Genomic DNA, 23,577 nt, shown 5'->3' with positions numbered 1-23,577 from the left:
GGTACCCGTGTACCCTTATATTCTACTGCAAGACAACATGTATGTTTGAGCAATCATCATTTTTATTGATGATTTTTTATTTATCATTTTCTAAATAAAAATAATTTTTCTATACTTCTTAGTGTTGTTGTCAACTTAAAGTCCCACCCGGGGGTACTCACATTTTGGGTAATTGTAATATCTGGGATGCAAATTTGTATTGGTTAGTCGTATGGCCAACAATAGCCCAGAAGACAGGGCACAAAAAAAATGACCTTCCTTCATTTTCTGTCCCAGAGACACAACAGAAAGTAAAATTAAATCTATCCTATATCAGAGAAATCACCTTGTTGACACGTGTCACTGGAACAGAGCCTGAATTGGAATATTTCTTCTCTGTTCCTGCTTCTGTTGCAAATTTGTATTTCCCATCTGTTGATAATGGTCACCAAAACAAATAGAGTAGAGAGGGTGGATCTCCCCATCGTTGCCACAGACAACAATAAAAACCTGACAGTGATTTTAAAGCTTCATCATTCCATCTACAACTAAGACAATGAGCTTTATATACATTTTTAAGAAAGCAAATGTTGAAGATCTTACAGTGCATCTGGAAAATATTCACAGTGCTTCACTTTTTCCACATTTTGTTACAGCCTTATTTCAAAATGGATTAAATTCATTATTTTCCTTAAAATTCTACAAGCAATACCCCATAATGACAACTTGAAAGAAGCTTGTTTGAAATCTTTGCAAATTTATAAAAAATAAAAAAATTAAAAAAGTCACATGTACATAAGTGTTCACAGCCTTTGCTCAATACTTTATTGAAGCACCAGTGCCACCAATTACAGCCTCAAGTACGATGCTACAAGCTTAGCACACCTATTTTTGGACAGTTTCTCCCATTCTTCTTTGCAGGACATCTCAAGCTCCATTAGGTTGGGTGGGGAGTGTGTGTCAACGCACAGCCATTTTCAGATCTCTCCAGAGATGTTCAATCGGGTTCAAGTCTGGGCCACTCAAGTTCTGACATGCGCTGTTTTTTTTTTTTTTTTTTAATCTCATATTTTTATTTGAATTTTTCCTCTTATAATACACCTTGTGCTTTTAAACATATACAAAAAAATACATAAGAATACACATTAAAAATACTTTTCTAAAATATTTCATTATTTATCGTGTACCCTTTGTGCATTATTACCATCCCTCTTCCCCAAACCCACACCACCTTATATTTACCCGTTTACATTTCTGTCGTCCTCTATACTCTCCTTGGTTTCTCCTTGTCCTTTTTTTTTTTTTCCTTCCCTTCCTATTTCTCTCTCCCCCCCATAGTCCCTACCTCCGGAATCTATCCATTACCAACTGTGGTGGCGCAAGTCTGACATCTCCCATCCACGGTTGCCAAATAAGATCAAATTTACCCAGTTCACCTCTACGACTATATGTTAATCTTTCTCTATAGAGTAAAGAGTTCACATATAGGATCCACTGCCTTCCCGTGGGTACAATTGGTGCCATCCAGTATCGTGCGATGAGTTTTCTCGCCAGATATAATACTCTGGTTAACATAAGATACATTCCTTTAGAAAATAACTCCACATCTATAGCACCAAGTAAATATACCAGGAGGTCCAGAGGAATAGGTACCTGAGCCAGTCTACTTATACACTGGGAAACCTCTTCCCAGTACCTATGTAATTTTGGACATCTCCACAATAGGTGTATAAAATCCCCTTGTTGTGCTTTGCACTTGGGGCATAGGGGGGAGTCTCTCCTCCCCCACCTGTGCAACTGCACTGGTGTTCTATATCAGTGTTTCTCAACTCCAGTCCTCGGGGCGCACCAACAGGTCATGTTTTCAGGATTTCCCTCAGATGAAATGGCTGTGGTAATTACTAAGCCAGTGAAACTGATTAAATCACCTGTGCAAAATAATGGAAAGACTGAAAACATGACCTGTTGGGGCGCCTCAAGGGCTGGAGATGAGAAACACTGTTCTATATGCCTGATGCAAAATAAATATTTGTGATAATCTGTGAGCCTTCGATATCGATACCACTGGAATAGACTTTAAGGCCCCTTCCCACTGGTTCTGATCCATATCCCCTATATCTTCTGCCCATTTACTGCGGCATCTCAGAGAGGTATGGTCCTGAGCCGTGGATAACAGTTAGATTTTAGATATCATATAGATATCATATTAATTTTTGATATCAATCCTCTCCGATTATCCGTCCCTAATACTTCCTTCACCAAAGATGGTGACGATGTTATTAAGGAGGGTGTTGTTTGTTGTGCTTGCAAGGCATGTCGTAGTTGGAGATATTGGTAAAACCCCCTTGGGCTCAGCTGAAATTCCTGACACAGTTGTTCATATGTTTTTAATACCTCCCCCTCATACAGCTGTGCAAAAAAAGTTTATCCTTTTCTCTTTCCATGTAATAAATCCCCTCAGTTCCTGTACTTTCGGATATCTAGGGTTCTGCCATATTGGAGTAAAGGGCAACGGGCCTATTATCCCCAGAGCTTTCCGCATCTCCCCCTGTACCCTTTTGAGAAGAATACCTATCGGCGCAGAGTATGGTATACTCGGGAAATCCATTTCCAGATGAGACGCCGCCTCCAGTAAGAGGGGCAGCTGTGGTCAACAGGTTACTTATAGGGTCCTCACTCTTTTCCCGCCCCCATCCCGCCAGCTGCTGAAGCTGGGAGGCCAAAAAGTACATTTTTGGATGCGGGGCTGCAAGGCCTCCTCTATCCTTCCCATACTGAAGGGTAGTTAAGCTAACCCTATCTGTCTTTTTCTTCCATATCAATTCCCTCATTAGTGTGTCAATTTGTTTGAACCATTTGTTCGTGATCCACATGGGGGAGTTATGGAAAACATATAGAAGCTATGGTGCCCATACCATTTTTATTAGATTTACCCGTCCTACCACCGACAATGGGAGCTTACACCAGCTATTCCATTTCTCTTTTTGTCTAACCAGCAGCGGGCCCAGATTCAACCGAACATACTCGGCCGGGTCTGGGGATACCACCACTCCTAGATATTTAAAGCTGTTGGTTATAACTATCTGCTCTGCCCCAGATGGCGAGGGTTCCTCCATCTTGTCCACCGGCATCAGAGTTGACTTGGACCAGTTAATAGCGAAACCCGAAAAGCCGACAAAATCCCCTATTATCCTCATCACTTCCTGCAGTGATGCAGATGAGTCGCCCAAATAAGCACGTCATCCGCATACAATGATATTTTATCTTCCCTCTGACCCCTACGGAACCCCACCACCTCCTTGGCATTACAGATCATGGTGGCCAAAGGCTCAACCGCTAATGCAAACAACAGTGGGGACAGTGGGCACCCCTGCCGGGTGCCTCTGTGTAGTGCAAACGCAGGGGAAAAATTATTATTAATACGAAGTCTAGCTCTGGGTTTAGAGTAAAGCACCTTTACCCACGCTATGAACTTATTCCCCAACCCAAATTTTTCCAAGATCTCCAGGAGGTATGGCCATTCCATGTCAAACGCCTTTGCAGCGTCCAGCGATAGAATGGCCCTACCTCCCGTGTTATCCACCGGCACCTGTAAGTTCATATAGAGTCGCCGAATATTATCCGCCGTAGAGCGAGAGGGTATAAAGCCAGACTGGTCCCTGTGGACCAACTTGCCAATCACCCGGGTTAGCCTCGTGGCCAGAATTCTGGCCAAAAGCTTAACATCTGCATTTAATAAGGAAATCAGACGATAGGAATCCAGCAACAGTTTATCTTTTCCCGGTTTTAACAGTACTATAATTATCGCCTCCTGCATACTATCTGCTAAAGTTCCAGTTTCAATCACCTCCTGTAGAGCCTGTAACAAAGGTGGAAGCAGAATATCCCCATAATGGGAGTACACCTCTACAGGTATACCATCTGGTCCTGGGGACTTATGATGCGAGGCCCCATACAAGGCCTCCTTAAGTTCTTTCAAAGTAATGGGGGAATTCAACATTTCCCTATATGCCTCAGAAAGCTGCGGGAGAGGGCAAGATTGTAAAAATAATGCCATATCTGATGGAGTGTAATTAACTTTAGAGGAATATATAAATCTCGATAGAATTGTTGGAAATCCTTTAAAATATCGGCCCCTGAAGTATGTATCTCCCCGGTTTTCGCCTTTATTGCTGTAATGTTAGACGATCCCTGTTGCTCCCTAGCGATTAAGGCGAGAAGGCGACCCGTACTTTCCCCTTCCTCAAAATAACTTTGCTGTTGAAAATATCTGCTCTTTTCTGCTGCAGGCAGTAGGACAGAATTATACATGGATTGCGCCTCTATCCAAGGATCATGCTTAGCTTGCGAGGGGTCTGCTACCAGGGCCTGTTCTCTAGCTTTCAATTCCTCCCGTACCTTATTCTCCCATTCCCTGGAGCGGGTTTTAATACCCGAGATCTATTTAATCAGACATCCCCTCAAGAATGCCTTAAGGGTATCCCACACAATCCCTGCTCTGGCCGACCCCTGTTGAAATGTAAAAACTCCCGCACTGCGTCCCCTGTTCCATCCGTAGGTGGAGACAGGGTCAACCAGTATGGATTCACTTTCCAAAGCGGGCGGTCCGATGTCACAGCGACATCGAGCCGTACCCAAAATGGCGAGTGATCGGATAATAGGCGTGGCTCATAAGCCGAGTTCATTACCCGCAACATTAGCATTTCATTCCCCAGGCCTAGATCAATACGGGAAAGTCCATTATGTGTGGCAGAGTGGCATGAATAGCATCTGTCGTCCACATGCCTCTCACGCCAAACATCGTGAAGTCCTATGTCTAATAACAAAGAGGCAAAGGCTGTCTTGCCGGTTATCTGCCTTGCCACTCTGGATGAAAAAGATATCCTATCCAGGCCCCGGTCCAAAGTGTTATTGAAATCACCTAATGTTAGTACAGGTACGTCTGGGAATGAGGCCATAAATTGCGCTAGCTTCCTCAATGGAGCTCTTGTGAACGGTGGGGGGACATATATTGAGGCAAGTATACACACTAAACCATTAATTTTATATAGCAAAAAAACATATCTACCCTCGCTGTCCATCTGTCGTTGCACACACTCAAAGGTCACATTACTAGATACCATCACACTTACTACCCTAGATCAGGAGGTATGTGTAGAATGATATTGCTTTGGATATTTACGCGTGTTCAACAGATGGACAGTATCAGGCCGCAAATGTGTTTCCTGTAAACAGATTACCTGGGGTTTCATTTTATCGAGATATTTAAACATTGCCTTTCTTTTAACCTTATCCCCCAGACCCCAAACATTCCATGTCATTAGCAATATACCCTTATTATTCCTAACCATTACCTCAGACAAAAATCAGTCCTATATATACTAAAGACTAATGGGCTATAGTCCATTACTCACTTATGTAACTTTCCCCTACAAAAAAAAACAAAACAAAAAGAAAAAAAATATTTTTTAATACGCCCATTCCTATCCGATCCACCAATGTGATAATCCTATATCTTCGGATAGACCTAAATGGCCTAAATGACAAAATTTGTGTTTACACCTTACTCCAGTATTTATTTGTGGTGTGGCTCCCCCCTCCCTTCCCCACCCATCGGCCCCTCTCCCCAGCCCTCCTCCCAAACCCCACCTCCCCCCTACCCCCCCTCACCTGCCCAGCTGGACCTACCCTAGGGGCTATAGCCACTTCACTCCACCCATTTCCTCTCTCCTTCTCTTTAACATACATCCCCTAAACACTTGTTCTGGGGCACCCACCCCCCTCCTATCCTAGTGCCATTAAAGTGCTATATCACCCATACCTAGTGTTAACTTTAAACTCGCCAGACCTCCCCCATTCCATTAAGTGAAAAAGATGTAGCCCCAAATTCCTTCCTAATCCACCCCTCCAAGAGTGCTACCGGATCCGCTCCCTCACTCGGTTCGGGCATGCCTATTATTCTGACATTGCTTCTTCGGTTCCTGTTCTCTAGCTCATCAATTTTTGCGAAATGATTAACTATTTGCTTCTTCAGTCCCATGACTTCTTGTCTGAGTGGGAGCAGAATGTCCTCTGCTGCACTTACTCTCTCTTCCAGCGCAACAGTTCTTTCTACTGTCTCTCTCAACTTTCCCCCCATTGAGACCATTTCTTCTTTAATACTTTTCAACTGTATATCCACACCAATTACCATTTCCTTGCAGGCATTTATAGGGCGCAGAAGTTCCCTCAGTGTGGGCTCTCCTTCACTTCCTACCGCGCCACCCTCCATGCTTACCTGGACTGGGTTAGGGAAGCTTACAGTAGCAATTACCACGCTGGATTTTCCTACCCCCCCTGTCCCTTTGGTGTTAACTTTTTTAGTGCTTGATACCGTCGGTGTTGTAACCGAGCTCACTAATACTTGAGCACTACCTTGACTTTTTCATGCCACCGAAGGTCCTGCTTGAGCTGGCTGTAGGGGTTTTACAGCAGACAGAGTGGTTCGGGCAAAGCGCTCTAGTTTTGCTGCAGCTGCCTTTGCTTGGTTTACTTGATTCTTTGCTGCTCGCGTAATCAGGGCTCCTTCCTGAGGTAGCTGATACTGATGCTGTGTTATCTGTTCCTCTGTCCCCCGTTTCCCGGGCATATTAAAAAGGACCAATTTATTTATATTATTTATTTATTCCTTCTCTCCTACAAGAGGGAAAAAACCAAGGAGAGAGAGAGAGGAGAAGAAAAAAAATGGAAGGGAGATTTTCCTTTCTCCTTCCCGGGTGACAGTTGGATCTTAAGTCTTTAGGCTATATATTTTTTTCTTTTCCTTTTTAGGTTCTCCCCAAAGGTCTCTTCAAGTAACTACCCACATCAACATCACATAACATGAGCTAAAAAATTGTGTCGGGGAGGGAAACTTAGAGGTAGATTAGCATAGAGCTTGTCTAATCAGAGTACAGATCTGCATGTTCCTTCCTTCCTCTGCCTATGTGGAGGGGTGGTGTTTGCCTTTCCTCAATTAGCTCTCACACAGTTTAAGCCCAGACTCCAAACCCACTGCTGAAACGGGAAATAGGATTTCTAACACGATCTGAACTTTCCAAAGAGTGTAGAAAGGGAAAGACAGCAGGTATGCAAGGGGAGGGAAGGTGGGTTGTGGGAGTAGCCTGCTGAGGTGGGCTCTCCCCGATCTCTCTAAACTCCTACCTTCCTGGCTGGGAAGGGTGCTGCCGGCCCAGACCGGGGGTCAGGGTCTGTTGAAAAGCCTGTGGAGATAGTGCCCCTGGAGTGGCAGTCCAGGGTTGCCATACATTGCACAAGTGTTTGAGGGGCACTTACTGTATGGCACTTTGGTCACGATCTCCACAACACACTTTTTAACACCTGCCTCTAGGGCCGAGCCTTTTGGCTAGGACCAGGGGAATTTTTGTTTCCTGGCCGGAGGGCCGGCCATCGTATTGCACGATGGTCACTTTCCACTCACCTCTCCCACCTTCCTTCTCCCCCACTTTCTTTTTTATTTTACCCCTGTGTTTGTCACTTTATGTCTTTTTTTGTTGGTGCACTTTTGTACACCTTTGTGTGTGATTAGTAGGGTGCTGGTCCTCGGGTCTGCCCTGAACGTCTTGGGAGTAGGTGGACATGGCCTTCTGGCTTAGTTTGCCTGCTCTCATGGGGTCTCCCTTCGGGGGAGCCTCACCGAGGAGGGTTCTGTTTCGGCAGACCCTCCAAGGAATTTGGGTCCGTGTCAGCTTCGGCTGCACAGACCACAGATTACCTCAGTCCCTGCCAGGAGCCTAACGCCCCGGTGGATCAGGGTTGGGTCCTCTTCGGAGGACCATTTGACGATGCACCCGTCACAGTTTTTTGTGTATCACTCTTTATGTGTGTGCACATTTTTTCCTGCTCCGGGTGAAGTTTTTGGGTTGTGTTATGTACGCCACAGGCTTTTCAATAGAAAAAAAGACAGCAGGTATACAAGTAAAACTTATATAGGGAGATTAGATTCATTCCTGTGTATCATCTGAGGCTGTTCATTTCATTGGGTATAGGAGAGGGTTTACATCCACTTTAATATTTGTGTGTGCAGTGACATTTCTTTCAGAGATCACCTATAAAGTCCCACTATAAACTGTTACTGTGTTTTGAGAGAGTACTAATTTTGTTAAAGTAACTTAGCAATGTGTTACAACACATTACATCTTGGCATTGTAGTATTATGCAGTATTTAAAAAACATGAAAAGGAGGAAGTGTAGAGATCTTGAAGAGTAAAAAACACACTTTATTAAACATAAAAAATATATATATATTAGGGCTGTGGAAATTAACTATTAATTCCTTAATTAATCGTAAAAAAAAATTTGATCCATCAAATTCTTTTGATCGGTACTCACCTCTCCGCCGGCTTCCGGGTCTTCAGGGAGTTCCGTCGGAGATCCGGTGACGTCACCGGATCATACTTAGCTACATGTTTTTATGCCTGCTTTTGCTACCGTTTGGTATTACTCGAACCATTTTTACAGTTTATGTAGCTACATCAATTTTATCTCCAGTGCAATATTTATTTTGTTACCTACTTGAAGACTATACAAGTTTTAATGCTATTCCCATTGAGGGCTGTCTTTTGTGTGTTTTTTGTATCCTGCTATCCATTATTCCAGTGGTTAGTAGCTGCACTGGGAATCAGCCTGCAAGGAGATAAGCTAAAAGTAGTTGGATCTGTATGTGTGTTATAATTAATCGAAATTAGTCAATTAAAAAAAAAAACGATTAATCGAACACGAAAATTTTAATCAGTAACAGCCCTAATATATATATATATATATATATATATATATATATATATATATATATATATATATATATATTTATTTATATCTCCATATGCACTCACAAGTGTCCCCAGAATATGGTGCTTTGTACACAGCCTACCGCAGTACTTGGAGGACAGCTGTGTGTTTTTAGATAGGATATTCATGTTTTTTAGCCAAAAAATATATGGACTAATCATGGTGCTAGAAGTGTAGTATCTTATATAAGAAGAGACTGATACCAGATTGCAGCAGGCTTGACAAAGGGGGCCCCACTCCAGAAATGTGTTACCCCGACAACCAGTGTACATCTGCTACAGGTGGGTGGATTCAGGCGCCAGACAGATTTTTCTGCTGCCTGTAGAGAACTCCAGCGTGGAGCATCAGTGTCAGGGCCAAAGCGCTGTACTTCCTCCTTTAACACACCAGCGTAGTAGATTGGCTTCCCGGCGGCTAACTGGGCACTTTAGGCGTGTGCGCATACGCATGTGACCTCTCGGGGCCAATCACCAGCGGGACCGCCCTATTTAAACCAGCTCCTGTCAGTAGACAGGTTGCTGGTTTATCGTCAGCTACTTCCTGAACCTGTGTCTCTGGAAACCATTTCCTGTTGGAATTCCGTTCGACTCACCTCTCACCTGGAACCTGACCTCGGATTGCTTCACCACTCTATTGAACTCTTCTGACCCCGACCTCGGCTTGTGACCTGGACTCTGTTGTTGTTTCTCCTGCCCTTGAACCTCTTGGCTTGTGACCCGGATCTGCTGTCTTCTCTGCTCCCCGAACCTTGGCTTGCACCCCGGACTTTCCAGTTTGTTTCTTGGACTCTTTCAGTACCGGTTATCCAGCTTCAGTATCGTTTGTTCCTGTTTCCATCTGCAGTCACCCAGAAGCACCTGTCATCTACAACCGTCACTGGTCAACGCTTCTCCACTGGCACCGGTACCGCCTCGTGCTTCCGCCACCTGTTCCAAAACTCAGTGGGCGGGCGCGCTTGGTCGTAAAGGTGAACCACCCTCGGCAGTACTTGATTCCTGATAGTATAAACCAGCCGAAAACAAAAAAATGTCCGAGACCGACAGGGTGCGTTCACCTTTCGAGACACTTTGCCAGCAGGTGTCCGCGCTTACCGAGGCGGTGCAGAAACTTCAGGAGGGATATGTCCAAGTCGATGGCTGTCTACAACAGTTAACTGGGTCTCCTGGGGTAACACCCCCACCTGCTGCATCTGCTGTCGGGACTTCCTCATCACAGTCCATTCCCAGTTCAGCTGTCGGATTGATCCACCCGGAACCTCGGGTCCCTCCTCCGGAGCGTTTTTCTGGAGAACGCCGAAAATACCGGGCGTTCAAAAACGCGTGTACTTTATACTTAGACCTCCAGCCTAGAACTTTTTTCTCAGAGGCCGTGAAAGTTGGATTTGTTATTTCCCTCTTGTCCGAAGAACCCCAGGCTTGGGCGCACAGCCTAATGGAAAAACGAAGTCCGATCCTAGATTCACTGGACTCTTTCTTTGATCATATGGCTCAGTTATATGATGACCCGCAGCGTATGGCTTCTGCTGAGACCGTCCTCCATAATCTAACCCAGGGGAGGCGTCCGGTAGAGGATTATACCGCGGAATTCCGCAAATGGTCAGCTGACACCGGCTGGAATGACGCAGCACTAAAATACCAATTCCGCCAGGGACTCTCAGAAACTCTCAAGGATGAGTTGGCAATAACTGAGGCTCCCGCTTCGTTAGAGGCCTTGATCCAGTCCGCCACCCAGCTGGACCGACGTTTACGAGAATGACGCACTGAGCGCTTCCAGACTTCACGCCCTGCTTGGGTTCCACCCAGGGTAGTTCCAGCTGCATCCCCTCCTGTGGCTCCTCAACACGGCAGTCTTCCAGACCCGGAACCCATGCAACTCGGACTGGTTCGAACCCCTCTCACCAGTGAGGAAAGACTGCGTAGATGCCAGAATAACTTGTGTCTGTATTGCGGTGCCACCGGTCATTTTCTTCGCACCTGCCCCATAAGACCGAGTAAGTTCCCGATTCAACCCGTATTCAACCTTCATGTCTCAAATAGTTCTCAAACTCATCTTGTACTCTTCGTCTCTTTACAGCTACCGGAAAACACCATCCGCCTCCAGGCCATCCTTGATTCAGGTGCATGCAGTAATTTTCTGGACTCCAATTTAGCCCTTAAACTCCACATACCCCTTCGCAATAAGGATCAACGCCTGCAAATACATTTGGCCGATGGCTCTCTTCCTAAATCGGGACTAGTCTCACAGGAAACTGTGCCTCTTCTAGCCATTACCGATTCAGGTCATCAGGAATTTCTACGACTAGATCTCATTCCTTCACCGCTTTTTCCTATTATTTTAGGACTCCCCTGGTTGCAAACACATCAACCTTGCATCGATTGGCTGAAGAAAGAGGTCAACTTTACATCTTCCTTTTGTGCCCAAAACTGCTGCGCACCCACGGTAGCCACCTGTTCAACTGTGGTAACCTCACCTGAACTTCCACCTCACGTCCCCTCTGTTTACCATGAATTTAAAGACGTTTTTGATAAACAGCAGGCTGACTCTCTCCCTCCCCATCGGCCTTATGATTGCCCGATTGATCTCTTACCTGGCTCTGAAATACCTTTCGGCCGCATCTTCCCGTTATCTGAAACCGAGCTTGCGGCTCTTAAGGAATACATCGACGAAAACTTACAAAAGAACTTTATCCGACCTTCTTCTTCTCCAGCGGGGGCAGGTATCTTTTTCGTTCAAAAGAAAGACGGCTCGTTACGACCCTGTATCGACTACAGAGAACTTAACCGGATCACCATCAAAAATAGGTACCCGTTGCCTCTCATACCAGAGCTTTTTCAGAGATTTCGAGATGCCCAGGTGTTTTCCAAATTGGATCTGAGGGGTGCCTACAATCTTGTTAGAATCCGAGTCGGGGATGAATGGAAGACCGCCTTCAGGTCACGGTTCGGTCATTTTGAATATCTCGTCATGCCATTCGGGCTCTGCAATGCCCCGGCCACCTTTCAACATCTGGTCAATGATATCTTTCGTGAGTATTTGGACGATTTTTTAGTTGTATACCTGGACGACATCCTCATTTTTTCCCCTTCTCTTGAGCTTCATAGGCACCACATCAAGAAAGTTCTTACTATCCTCAGGAAACACAAATTATTTTTGAAAGCCGAAAAATGCGAATTTGAAAGAACGACGATACAGTTTCTAGGTTTTGTCACCTCCACCGGCGGGGTCGCCATGGATCCCCAGAAGATCAAAGCCATCTTAGACTGGCCGACACCAGTGGATAAGAAGGCAGTGCAGCGGTTTATTGGCTTCGCCAATTTCTACCGGCGATTTATCGTCGGGTTTTCTGCCATCGTGATTCCTATCACCAAACTTACCCACCAAGGCAGCCATTTTCACTGGTCGCAGGAGGCTCAGGAAGCTTTTGAGAAACTAAAAAAGATTTTTTCTTCAGCACCTGTCTTACGGCACCCTGATCCAAAGTTGCCCTTTACTTTGGAAGTGGATGCCTCTGAGACAGCCCTAGGAGCCATTCTTTCACAAAGGCAAGGGTTAAAGTCCCTACTCCATCCCGTGGCCTTTGCCTCCAGGAAACTAACAACTCCAGAGAAGAATTATGACGTAGGGGACAGAGAACTCCTCGCTATCAAATTTGCCCTTGAGGAGTGGAGGTACTTGTTAGAAGGAGCAATTCACCCGATTATAATTTTTACGGACCATAAAAATCTCGAGTACTTGCGCTCCGCAAAACGTTTGAGACCTAGACAAGCTCGATGGGCTCTTTTTTTTTTACGATTTAATTTCCATATTACTTATAGGCCTGGTTCGAAAAATGGAAAGGCGGACGCACTTTCCAGGATGTTCCCAGAGACTCCTTGCACAGCGGAACCAAGTACCATCCTGCCTTCCCGGAATTTTCTCTTGGTTTCTGAAACTGATCTGTTAAATTCCATCAAAATTGCATCCAGACAAATCTCGGACCCAGTATCATCGTCACTAAAGGAGCGCGATGGCTTATTTTGGTTTCAAGACAGGATCTACGTTCCCACCGAGATCAGGCAATCAGTTCTGAGCACCTTCCACGACTGTAAGTTAGCCGGTCATTTTGGGGCAAGGAAGACCTCTGAACTACTTTCCCGTTATTTTTGGTGGCCAAAATGGAAACAAGACTGTGAAACTTACATTTCTTCATGTGCAATCTGTCAACGCAACAAGGGTCCTAAAACCAAGACCTGGGGGTTACTTAAGCCTCTGCCAGTTCCAGAACGTCCGTGGGCTGATATTGCTCTAGATTTCATTGTATATTTACCTCCATCGGAGGGCTTCACGACAATCCTGGTAGTCGTGGATCGCCTGTCTAAAATGGCACATTTTCTACCCATGGTTGGAACCCCTTCTGCTGCCGAAACGGCAAAAATTTTCTTCAAAGAAATCGTTAGGCTTCACGGGGTCCCCAAAACCATTGTCTCAGACAGAGGGGTCCAATTTACCTCTAAATTTTGGAGAGAGCTTTTCAGATCCCTGGAAGTCAAAACATGTTTGTCATCAGCCTACCACCCGCAAAGCAACGGGCAAACGGAAAGGACGAACCAAACTCTTGAACAATACCTCAGATGTTTTTGTTCTGCCTCCCAAGATGATTGGTCATCTCTATTGCCCACCGCGGAGTTTGCCTACAATAATTCTGTTCACACTACCACCAACCAAACACCCTTTTGGGCTAATTGCGGTTTTCACCCGGCCTTCCTGCCAGACCCTTTCCCGGAGATACCTGTCCCAGCTTCCCAGGAACGTATAACCACCTTACAGTCTAACTTTCGGAAACTCAGGGATGTAATGCAGCAAGCCCAAGAGGATTATAAGAAATTCTATGATAAGGGAAGGAAGGACTGTCCCTCTTTTGAAATTGGGGAAGAGGTCTGGCTCTCCGCGGCTAATTTGAAGTTGCCAGTTCCTGCCCGGAAGTTAGGTCCGAGATTCATTGGCCCGTTTAGAATCAAACGCAAGATCAACGAAGTAGCTTTTGAACTTTCATTACCCAACTCCTATAGAATCCACCCGGTTTTTCATGCCTCCCTCCTAAAACCTACCATCCCCGTCCCTTTTCAGGGAAGGGCAGCTCTTCCTGCACCACCAGTGGAGATTGATGGAGAAGAGGAGTTTGAGGTCGAGGCCATTTTGAGCTGTAGAAAAAAGGGGAGACAACTCCAATACCTGATCAAATGGAGGGGCTACCCTCCAGAAGACAACTCATGGGAACCTTCAAGAAATGTGCATGCCCCTCGGCTAATTCGTGTTTTTCACCAGGAGCATCCTGAGTTGATGGCCAGTTTAGGCGTCCGGAGTCCGCCCCTTGGGGGGGGGCACTGTCAGGGCCAAAGCGCTGTACTTCCTCCTTTAACACACCAGCGTAGTAGATTGGCTTCCCGGCGGCTAACTGGGCACTTTAGGCGTGTGCGCATACGCATGTGACCTCTCGGGGCCAATCACCAGCGGGACCGCCCTATTTAAACCAGCTCCTGTCAGTAGACAGGTTGCTGGTTTATCGTCAGCTACTTCCTGAACCTGTGTCTCTGGAAACCATTTCCTGTTGGAATTCCGTTCGACTCACCTCTCACCTGGAACCTGACCTCAGATTGCTTCACCACTCTATTGAACTCTTCTGACCCCGACCTCGGCTTGTGACCTGGACTCTGTTGTTGTTTCTCCTGCCCTTGAACCTCTTGGCTTGTGACCCGGATCTGCTGTCTTCTCTGCTCCCCGAACCTTGGCTTGCACCCCGGACTTTCCAGTTTGTTTCTTGGACTCTTTCAGTACCGGTTATCCAGCTTCAGTATTGTTTCTTCCTGTTTCCATCTGCAGTCACCCAGAAGCACCTGTCATCTACAACCGTCACCGGTCAACGCTTCTCCACTGGCACCGGTACCGCCTCGTGCTTCCGCCACCTGTTCCAAAACTCAGTGGGCGGGCGCGCTTGGTCGTAAAGGTGAACCACCCTCGGCAGTTCGGTCTCGGTGAGTACTTGATTCCTGATAATCAGTTTTTCAACCTGATTTGCCAACATAACATTGGTGGAGGAGGAACATCTGAGCTGTCATCTAGCTGTACCCCTGACCCTGGTTTCTGCTGCCCTTGTGAGTACATACTGATGTTTTTGTACGTTTAATTTTTCTTTACTGAAACATCAAGGGTCTTTTCAACCTCTGATGTCTCCCTTGCCCTCCACTGAAGCAAATCGAGTGCATTGCACTCCATTGGCTTCTTCCCATGCCACAATGATCCATACATATTACTTCCAGGTTCTTACTAGGTAACAGTGATCATCAAATGAATGTTCTCTGATCTCCATTCCCTCTTACTGGCAACACAAGGCATGGGCTTCCCAAGCCCCTAGTAGACAGTGTGGAGCAGCAGAAACATGGTCGGAGGAGTGTGCAAAGGAAGGGGGTGGCCAAATTAATTGGGGGTGAGTGAAATGAGTAAATGAGCAGAAGCTCTGCTGACTTCCATCATCCAATCATGTGCAACCAAAAACTTTTATTTTATTTGCATGTGATTGGGTTTTCTTTTCAAAGTGAAGCTTAACCTCCATTTACTAAGCTCTAGAGCAACTGCATTTTGCAAAGTGTGCAGTCTATGGCCCGGATTCACAAAGACTTACAGTGGTGTATCTCCAGATACGCTGTCGTAAGTCCGAATGGCCGCCGTCGTATCTATGCGCCTGATTCATAGAATCAGTTACGCATAGATTTGGCCAAGATACGAGCGGCGGAAGTCTCCTACGCTGTTGTATCTTGGGGTGCAATAATTACGCTGGCCGCTAGGTGGCGCTTCCTTGATTTCCCAGTCGAATATGTAAATGAGCAAGATATGCCGATTCACGAACGTACGTACACCCGTCGCAATTAGTTACGCCGTTTACGTAAGACATACGCCGGCGTAAAGTTAAAGCTGGTCTCTAGGTGGCGCAGCCCATGCAAAGTATGGACGTCGGAACAAGCGTATCTTTTTACGTTGTTTGCGTAAGTTGTACGCGAATAGGGCTGTGCGTAAGTTACGTTCACGTCACAGGCATTGAGCCGGCATATCTTTGGATGTAAATACGACGAGATACTGAGCATGCACGCGCATGCGCCGTTCGTTCAGCCATGCATTTACATGGGGTCAAGCCTCATTTAAATACAACACGCCCCCTACAAGCCTACTGTGAATTACGCGCGCTTACGCCGGCCCATTTACGCTACGCCGCCGTAACTTAGGACGCAAGTGCTTTGTCAATACAGCACTTGCCTCTCTAAGTTGCGGCGGCATAGTGTAAATACGATACGCTATGCCCGCGCAACGTAAAACAGCCCTACGTGAATCCGGGCCTAATTGCCTTTAGTAAATCCCTAAATCTTTTATCCAACTTCTAAATGTATTATTTTGAAAAGCCAGTATAAAGGAAAAGTGGTGAGGAAACAAATCACTTGTAGGTTTTTCCAGGGCTCAAGTCCTGCGGGAACGGGTGGGAATGGAGTTCCTGCACTTTTTTCTCAGAAGGAAGTCAGTTCCCTTTGCAGGACTAGAGCAGCCGAGCGGCCCGAGCCAATCCTTCACTAAGCGGCGATGCCCAGCTCGAGTCACTGTCAGGGGCAGGCGAACCTTAGAAATCCTTTATGTTACTGGCCGGTTTCTGTATATGGATGCCGCAATGTCTCCTGGGAGCTTTTGTCATTGTTCCCAGGAGACATTGTGGAGGTCTGCTGCGAGTTATCACGGGATTTAGAAAGAACTTGCTTCTTTCTAAATCCCGCGATAACTCACGGCAGACCTCCGCAATGTTTCCTGTGAACAAAAATGACAAAAGCTCCCAGGAGACATTGCGGCATCAAGGAAGTGACGGAATACCCGCACACTACCTGATGAATCCATATACAGGAAGCGGCCAATAACATAAAGGATTACTAAGGTACAGTGGATCGGAAAAAAAAAACATGCGGTTTAGTAATTATGAATATGAGCGTATCATTTTTTTTTTTTTGGTGGGGAAGTGGACCTTGGGTGGGAGTTCCCACACTTTTTTCTCCAGGACTTGACCCCTGGGTTTTTCCAATCATTTTGTACTGGAATACTTCCTGATCTGCACAACTGAGAGTGTGCCAGAGGTTTGTCCTTTGCCTCCATTTGTGATAATGGATGTTCTTCTTTCTCCTCTTCGAATGTTTTTTTTTTTTTTTTTTGGGGGGGGGGGGGAATGTTATGAAATAGATATGTATGGATATCATTCATAGGTGTCAAAACAAGAAATACTTGCTGACTCATTCGCATTTTTACAGCTCTAAACAGGAAGCTGAGACGCTAACCACAGACATGTGAGCTCTGTTGCCTCAATAGCTGAAGGAAAGCTGCGTTCAACATGAGAACAGACCCTCGGACTGGGAAAATACATTTTGCTGGTGTACAGTAATGATCCACCATGTAGACACACATTTTGTAATTTGGGATTATTTGTGTAACGTCTACCTGAAAGCAATTTTCAGTAAGCCATTCATACATGGAATAATAAATGCCCCCTCTTATGGTTATTTATCAGTGAATGTATTTATGTTGCCTGCAGGCATGAGCTGAGCCCCCGCAGGGTTAAAGGTCACAATGCTCCATAAACTTACATACTCAGCTTTGTTGAGTCAATAGGGACCATAAATTCCTTGAATGCATAATATTTAAAGTGGATAGAGTAGATAAAGATTTAAAACTCCTTTCAGTTTATTTTTTCACTGTCTGTGTTGCAAGGGCGAATTTCCCTTCAATTTCTACCCTAGCAAATGAGAGGAAATTTCTAGTGAGGGGAATTCCCCCTTAGACAGTTGTCACCTGAAAAGGTGTCCCCTTTGGGCAATTTTCCCTCACTTCCTATTGTAGTGGCAACTCTATAAGTTTAGATTTCTAGGCTGAGAAAAGCCTGCCGTACTTGCGCCTCTGGAGTGGCAATTTAATAGTGGAGCAATTCAGTATATTTGACACCTGGTCACAGCACTCCTTGCATGCTTTTTTCCACACCTGCCTCCTGGGCTGGGCTGGAATTTTCATACTGGCTGCAAGGCCAGCCATTGTCTCGCACTTTGACACCCACAAAGCACTTATTTATTTTGGCAAAGCGCTATGCTCCCTTCTGACAATTTTTTTTGTTCTTTTTATCGAAAGCCCATCTCCCCCCAAGACTTTCAGGGCAGGCCCGAGGACCTACACCCTACCAGTCACACAGTGCAACAAACCGTGTACAAAACATAAAAATACAAAAAGTGACAAACAAAGGATAAATAATAAGAAAGTGGGGGAGGAATAAGTGGAGAGGAGAGTGAAAAGGTGGCCATTGTACAATACAATGGCCAGGCCCTCCGGCCAGGAATAAAAAATTCTTCCAGTCCTGACCAAAAGGTCCAGTCCAGGAGACAACTGCTAAAAAAAAAAAAAAAGCATGTTCTGGTGTAGTGACCATGGTGCCACAAATCAAAGTGACCTTCACTCACAGTGATTTTATGCCACACCAGGAGCACATACACCATAGGCTTTCTAGTCCTATATCTGACCCCCCAACAAGGTCAGTGCAGCCCTCCATCCCTGCCAGATAGAGGGCCCTTCAAGGTCTTTTCAGGGAGAGCCACCCCATCTAACAGCCTCCACCAGTACTAGCCCTTCCAGGCCCCCATCAATCCAGCGGATTTGCATGGCACCACCCAGCTCCTCCACCAGATCGCCGACAGGGACAGCACTTACACTGACCAGCCAGAAGGCCGGACTAAGACTCTCCAAAAAAAACAGACCCAGTGCAGCCACCCAATCTCATCAGCAGCACCCTTCTGGACGGCTCAGACTCGACCATGGGCCGGCCCCCAGTATATGCCGGGCAGCTCGGCGTAGTACCCATCCTTCCAGGTGCAATGACACCATTGGATTTGCATCCACCCTCCCCACTCTTGGGAGTAGCTTCAGCGCCTCCTCTGGCAACTGATAAGAACAGATTTTTTTTTGACAAGCCTATGGTGTGCAACACACACCCAAAAAACTCCACCCGGTGCAGAAAAAATGTGCACACACATAAAGAGTGAAACACAAAAACGTGCAGGGGCGCTATGTCAAGCGGTCCTCCTGTGAGGAAGGACCTGACCCTGATCCCACACGGCGTTAGGCTCCAGACAGGGACTGAGAATGGTCCAAGCAACCAAAGCCGACACGGACCCGATACCTTGGAGGGTCTGCCGAAAAAAGAACCCTCCCAGTACTAGCTGGGGCTCCCCCGAAGGGAGACCCCATGAGAGCAGGCGAACTAAGCCAGAAGGCCATGTCCACCCACTCCCAAGACGTTCAGGGCTGGCCCGAGGACCGGCACCCTACTAATCACACTGTGAACATGACGTGCACAAACAAAAAAAAAAGACATAAAGTGACGCACACGGGGATAAATAAAAAGAAAGTGGGGGAGAAGAAAGATGAAGGAGAGTGAAAAGTGACAATTGTGCAATACGACGGCCGGCCCTCTGGCCAGGAATCAAAAATTCCTCTGATCCTAGCCAAAAGGCCCAGCCGTAAAGGCAGGTGTAAAAAAGGTTGTATGGTGACGTGACCAAGGTGCCAAAAAGCAAAAGTGCAGGTAAAAACACTAGTGCAGTTACCGCACCCCTGGGCTGCCACTCCAGGGGCACATCACCATAGGCTTTCTAATGTACCCTGACCCACAGCCCAGACAGTCACAGCCCCCTTCCCTACCAGGAAGGAATGAGAGCTCCGGAGGCTCAGGGAGAGAGCCTAAGCATACAAGCCTCCGCCATCGCCTTTTTCACTCCCTACCTAATTATATTCGAGAGGTACTAGCCAATTTCTTTGACCCCCCTTAACAGTATGGTGTTGATGTTCCGTCTAAAAAAACTGGCAGGTTAGGAACCGCATCAAATCCAGGCCAGAAGGCCAGGGGCCCGGCCTTTCAGCTTCGACCGCATGTTTCTGCGTCCAAATCAGAAGGCTTCCACCTCCACACCAGGAGGTTCTGCATCTGCCACCACTATCCCTTTCCACCTCGCCGTGTACTAAGGACGGTTAGCATAGCGCCCCCTGCTGGCAACTGATAAGAACAGATTTTTCTATTGAAAAGCCTGTGCCGTGCAAAACACAACCCAAAAACTCCACCCGGTGCAGAAAAAATGTGCACACACATAAAGAGTGAAACACAAAAACTTGCAACGGGTGCTGCGTCAAGTGGTCCTCCTGTGAGGAAGGACCTGACCCTGATCCCCCGGGATGTTAGGCTCCAGACGGGGACTGAGGTACTCAAGTGGTCCGAGCAGCCGAAGCCGACACGGACCTCATTCCTTGGAGGGTCTGCCGAAACAGAACCCTCCCAGTACTAGGTGGGGCTCCCCCGAAGGGAGACCCAATGAGAGCAGGCGAACTAAGCCAGAAGGCCATGTCCACCCACTCCCAAGACGTTCAGGGCTGGCCCGAGGACCGGCACCCTACTGATCATACACAGTGTACATAACGTGCACCAAACAAAAAGAGACATAAAGTGGGGGAGAAGGAAGATGGGAGAGTGAGTGGAAAGTGACCATCGTGCAATTTGATGGCCAGCCCTCCGACCAGGAAACAAAAATTCCTCTGGTCCCAGCCAAAAGGCCCGGCCCTAGAGGCAGGTGTGAAAATAGTGTTTGTGGAGATGTGGTACCATGGCCACATCTCCACAAACACTCTTTTCAGAGTGTTTGTGGCCTCAAAAGTGCCCTCTCAAACACTTGTGAACATACGGCATCCCTGGACTGCCACTCCAGGGGCACTATCTCCACAGGCTTTTCAACGGATCCTGGCCCACAGCCGGACCAGCAGCACCCATCCCAGCCAGGAAGGTAGGAGCTCTGAGAGATTGGGGAGAGCCCACGCCAGCAGGCTGCTCCCACTACTCCCATCACTCCCTCCTAATCACATTTGGGAAATACTAACTGCTCCCCCCAAGGGGAAGGAGGAGCTAGTGTTCTCTTCCGAACAACTGACCGGGGCAGGCACCACAAAATCCAGGCCAGAGGCCCAGCCCTTCAGCTTCGACCGCATGTTTCTCCGTCCAAATCAGAAGGCTTCCACCTCCACGCCAGCAGGTTTAGCATCTGCCAACCGCCATCCCTTTCCACCTCGCTGTGTACTAGGGAGGGTTAGAATAGCACCACCTACTGGCAACTGATAAGAACAGATACTACACTTGATCTTAGCCAAAGCCTTCTGACTAATAAGGCGTATGTCCCTGGGCTTGCCCTGAAAGTCTTGGGAGGAGGGAACATGGCCTTATAGTCAGGTTCTCCCCTCCCATGGGGTCACCCTTTGGGAGAGCCTCACCTATTACTTGGGTAAACCTTGCTTTGGCAAGTCCCCTGAAAAATAGGGTTTGCCTGAATGACCCATGAGCACCACTGTATCTTGTCTAAGGCCGACAAGGCCCAGGCCTAGGGTGGCACTTTGCAGGGGGTGGCAAAAAGCTGCCCCGCACAAAAAAACAGCCTTTTCCTGTCTCCCACGCAAAAAGAGTCCCCGCCGGCTTACGCTAAACTTTTTTAGTGTAGCACCAGTCTTATGGAACGGACGGGGTCGGGGGGGGCAGGGTCCAGGAGGAAAATTGGTCTGGCGCCCCCATAAAGCGGCCGCACTGCTGACCCTATGATAATACCTGCCAGTGACTGGCCTGATGTTCAGACAGACCGGCAACCGGACCTAATACAACTGATGGATGCCAATAATCAAAAACGCGGCACTGGCTGCAGGTCTTAGTGGCCTAATGCTCCACCTACCCTCCTCCGCAGCATCCTTGGGAGGAAGTTACAGAATGTAATTTAACTTCCTCCCAGGGCTCTCTGTGTCAATAGCGCGGAGAAGAGAGGAGGGAAGCCCCCAGGTATGACAACAGAGGGTTTTTTTCTTTGCATTCTTACTGACAACTCTGAAGAGGGCATTTAGGTGGTTTCCTTCCTGCTTGATAACTTTGAAGATATATATATATATATATATATATATATATATATATATATACAGAGCTTTTTTTTCTCAGAAAATAGGTGCAGGAACTCAACCATGACCCCGTTCAGATTTCACAAACAGTAGAAGGGTCTTAAATGGGCATTACATATCAGGATTGCATTACATACAGCGTACAGAGTTCAGGGGGGTTACACACAGAGTGCATAGCTGTCACTTGTAAACACAGAAACCAGACTTCTGTGTTTACAAGTGATTGTGGTGAGCAGGCACCAAAGGGTCTGAGCCAGAGGTGGTGGAACTGAGTTCCCCCTGAAAAAAATCCCTGTATATATATATATATATATTGAAGGATAAAGGGATTATTTCCTTGTGAGTCATACTTTGAGCGCTAATGAATCTTACCTGTTGTGCTGGAATTGATAGGGTTAAATCTTGAGAGCTCCGGCGTTGGTGTTATTAAAATACCAGGTTTTTGTAGTCTTCTGCATGAGAAGTAAAGCTGGAATGTATACTTTTTTTTTGCTCATGGTTTTTGCAAACTGCTGATTTGTCTTGTCTTGGTTTTGCTCTATAGGAGCATCTTTATGCCAGTGAATCCTGTTTTATTTAGAAAAATGTATTGTAATTAAACATACAGTGCAAAGGTTAAAGATCTTTCAGTATGTCTGTTGACAAATTTTGGGGTCATTTTTGGCCTAATTACTGGTAAGTCCTAATTCTTTGACTATGAAACTGGTTTGTGAATGTCACATGACCACCATCAAATGGAACATTAGTTGGGCAGGTCCCCATCCCTGGTATTCCTCCTGGGATAAGTGGCACCGACAGCCAAGAGGGGTACCTGTGTGGTCAGATCAGCATTGTATGTCCAATAATCCACAAATAAAAGACCCCCGATCCCTCCTTTGCACTTCAAAGTATACTGATCGCCAAAAACTGCGATTCTGAATACTGTGAATTTTTTTAAATCTGGCGCTATTGGCATTGAAGAGACTGAATCAAATCCGGTTTGATTCAGTCTCTCTCTAGGTGCCGGAGGTGGCGCGTCGTGGATCGGGTCTCCTGGTGGGACGGGAGGCCCGGTAAGAGCGGCAGAGGGGGGATTTCCCCTCCAGCTTCTCTGGGATACTTACCTGGCAGGGGAGACACCATGATCATGAAGGCGGTTCTCCCAGGGCGAGGCTCGGCTATTGCACACTCTAGGCCGTGCTGATCGTGGTTGTCTTCCCTGCCGCTTCTCGGCTTTTTGGCTGGGACTGGGTGTGGTATCTGTCCTTATCAGTTGTCAGCGGAGCGCTGAAGCACCTCCTACATGGGGAGGGTGGATGCAATCCAATGACGTCATTGCACCTGGAAGGATGGTTTCAGCAGGGACTACGCTGTGCTGCCCGACAGAATACTGGGGGCCGGCCCATGGTTGAGTCTGAGCCATCTGGAAGGGTGCTTCTGGTGAGGATGGGTACTGCGCTTGGTCTTGGTCTTTTTGCCGAGTTCTAGTCTGGCCTTCTGGCTGGCTGGTGTAAGTGCTATCTCTGTCAGCGATCCGGTTGGAGGAGCTGGTAATGCCCTGGGATAAGACAGGGTAGAGCCATGCAAATCCGCTGGGTTGACGGAGGGTCTGGAGGGGCTAGTATTGGTGGAGGCTGTTACCTGAGCGGCAGTTCTCCTCAAGAAAACCTTGAAGGGCTCTCTAGCTGGCAGGGGTGGAGGGCTGCACTGGCCGGTCGGGGGGTCGGATATGGAACGAAAAGCCTATGGTGCATGTGCCCCTGGAGTGGC

General features: G+C 46.9%; 1 non-coding gene across 1 annotated transcript; it reads left to right on the top strand.

Annotated features, from left to right (window-relative positions):
• The first annotated feature begins 22,923 nt into the window (after positions 1–22,923).
• LOC120925683 lies at positions 22,924–23,082 on the top strand. Its single transcript, XR_005746898.1, has one exon. It is a non-coding gene; the product is annotated as a U1 spliceosomal RNA (small nuclear RNA).
• The last annotated feature ends 495 nt before the right edge of the window (positions 23,083–23,577 follow it).

This window comes from Rana temporaria, chromosome 1 (genome assembly GCF_905171775.1).
Source record: "Rana temporaria chromosome 1, aRanTem1.1, whole genome shotgun sequence".
Classification (NCBI taxonomy): domain Eukaryota; kingdom Metazoa; phylum Chordata; class Amphibia; order Anura; family Ranidae; genus Rana; species Rana temporaria.
This window is presented reverse-complemented; position numbering and strand designations above follow the sequence as displayed.